The following is a 3,086-nucleotide window of genomic DNA, read 5'->3' on the forward strand; positions in this document are numbered from 1 at the left end:
CCTGCCCCCTCGGTTTTAGGGTTTTTAACCAATGGTTTAGCTCTGCCTAGGATCTAGCTTTGAGGTATTTCATCATCCAACCCACATATGTCTCATAAAAAAGTGAACTCATGTTTCTCAGGTGGTGTCCCTGTTAGACAGTTCCCTCGGTGGGGCAAACTGAAGTCACAGAGAAGGAAAGAAACGGAGCCCCCAGAACTGTTTACTCTCTTTTATACTTCCCATTCAAGTCATATTCAAGTCATATTTGTATCCTGAGCCCACAGAACCACAGCATACAACACCCAAAGAAGGAAGCACAGACCATTATCCTTTGAAAAAATTATGTCTCATAATCTTAGTTGCTACATTTGATTCTCTCTTGTGAGTTTGGTCTTAGTCCATTTCTTTATTTCTGCTAAAACTTTTTAATCGACACCTCTGAAGTCAAGTATCTGTTACCGAGGGAGTGTAGCAGTTTTGAGCACTGGGGACAGCAGTAAGATCTTTTAGGAGCCAAGAGGAGGCCAGCTGCTCCTCTTTGTTGGGACTGTTCAGAGAACAGCCACTTCTTTCTAGGAAACTAAGAGGTCCTCGATTTCTGTGGTTTACCCCTTTTTATCTTATTATCCATATCTCTGGAAATATCTCATTTACAATCCTAAGAACTTCAGAACTTCAGAAAAAAATGTATTAATAATAGGAGTCAGTTTAATAATAGACCAAGAGATCCAAGTATGCAAATTAAATACTCAAAGCTTCAGTGGGTTGGTGAGTGAACTAAATTCCTAATATCGTGCCTACCCTAGATAGAGTAGGGGCACAAACATCAGCTAATATTTGTTATGTAGCAGCTAACAATTGTTTCACATCACCTGCAGAATAAAGGCTCTGTAGTCTGTCCTTCCACTGTACTTTTCCAGCCTTCTCTTCAGTAACTTCCCTTCATGCAGGTTATACTCTGGGAACACTGGGCTTGTTTCATGCCACTATTCACGCTGTTCCTCAGCAAAGAAAGCCATCACCTCCTCTGTTATATACCTACTCATGCTTCAAGGTCCAACTCAAATGGCAACACCTTTTTTTTTTTTTTTTTTTTTTTTTGCGGTACGCGGGTCTCTCACTGTTGTGGCCTCTCCCGTTGCGGAGCAACAGGCTCCGGACGCGCAGGCCCAGCGGCCATGGCTCACGGGCCTAGCCGCTCCACGGCATGTGGGATCTTCCCGGACCGGGGCACGAACCCGTGTCCCCTGCATCGGCAGGCGGACTCTCAACCACTGCGCCACCAGGGAAGCCCCCTATTTTCCTTTTTAACTCTCATTTTCTCATGAGTATATAGTGGACATGTACCTTCTAGAGGACACATGATATGGGATCTGGCAACAGACTGAATGCAAAAGCAGATATGAGATCCTAGATGTCTTTTATAAAGCCAGATATTAAAGACATTTGGAAAAAAATGTAAAACAATGCCACTCTTCTTGCTAGACTTTTTTGTTTTGAAAAAAAATTTTTTTCATTAAGAGTGTCATTTATGTTGGGGCTTCCCTGGTGGCACATGCCCACATGCCGCGGAGCGGCTGGGCCCGTGAGCCGTGGCCGCTGAGCCTGCGTATCCGGAGCCTGTGCTCCACAACGGGAGAGGCCACAACAGTGAGACGTCCGCGTACCGCAAAAAAAAAAAAAAGTGTTATTTATATTAACATGTAACGGGTTTGTTATTTTTAAATTAATAAATATTTTTTTAATTCCTCAGGTTTGAGTTCTAAAACAATAATTATCCATAGATATAATTTACATATGCAAAAGTTCTTTGGGGTCCTCAACAATTCTTAAGAGTGTATAAAGGAAGGGGTCCTGGGGCTTCCCTGGTGGCGCAGTGGTTGAGAGTCCGCCTGCCGATGCAGGGGACACGGGTTCGTGCTCCGGTCCGGGAAGATCCCACATGCCGCGGAGCGGCTGGGCCCGTGAGCCATGGCCGCTGAGCCTGCGCGTCCGGAGCCTGTTGCTCCGCAACGGAAGAGGCCACAACAGTGAGAGGCCCGCGTACTGCAAAAAAAAAAAAAAAAAAAAAGGAAGGGGTCCTGAGACCAAAAAGTTTAGGAACCACTGACCTAGCAGCATCTTGACTGGCACATAATAGGTGCTAGTTTGTTGAATGAATGGAAGGGTAATAATACTTTAAAACAATAGCATCTTCCTTATGGCCAAGACCTTTACATTCCACTCTCAAATTTATCACTAACACCATGAGCCTCCCCGCAAATACTCCTTAAAACATCTTGAATGGGCCTTTCCTTCCCCATCTAGTCATTGGATACATACTTTTTTATCTTCCTTACCTTGGAAGTTGCTCTAAAGGGAAAAAATGCAATCATAAAGTACTGGGAAACTCTAAGAATATGTGACTTTGCCTTGTCAGTCTCTGCAGGAAACTAAAGTGTGAACCATCTCCTGCAGCCCGCTATCAACCAGGTGGCAGAGGGAGGGCAGCTCTGTTCGCAGAGATAGCGCTGTGTTGCCAGGGCTGTGTGCGTGCTGGTGAAGACAAGAAGTCTTTAGACGGTCCAGCTGATTGGCACTTTGGCAGAAGATAATTTAAACCTCAGCTAATTATGTTTACCTTTTAAGATTTTGCAGGGCCTGAGGTAAAGGGTGTATACCTTTTCACTTCATTTTTCAGTCAGTACCACCTCCAAAATCTTTTTCCAAGTATCCCACACTCCAGAAACCACCTCCTATCTTTCCAGCTCGCTGTCTTGGAATCCCTATTCAGGTACTTATCACCGCCCCCCACCCCCGCAAACCTCCAAACCATTGCCATTACCACTTTTTTGTGATTCATCACCCTCCTTCACTTCCCTCCTTACCCAAGCATGAATTCCATGGTCCAGTATGAAAACTACCCCCTTGCAAAGACCCTTCATTCTTGTGCTCTACACCAATATTCTTCTCTGGCAAAACCCCAACCCTAGTGAAACCCAACTATCCACTTATTCTGAGCCTAACCCCTTGCAGCTAGCCATTGCTGGAGAAAAGCACTCAGACATGCTGACTGACTCACTTCCTATTTGTAATGACAAATTTCATCCATGCCGGGCATTCCT

Source organism: Lipotes vexillifer, unplaced genomic scaffold (genome assembly GCF_000442215.2).
Source record: "Lipotes vexillifer unplaced genomic scaffold, Lipotes_vexillifer_v1.1 scaffold1122, whole genome shotgun sequence".
In the NCBI taxonomy this organism is placed as follows: domain Eukaryota; kingdom Metazoa; phylum Chordata; class Mammalia; order Artiodactyla; family Lipotidae; genus Lipotes; species Lipotes vexillifer.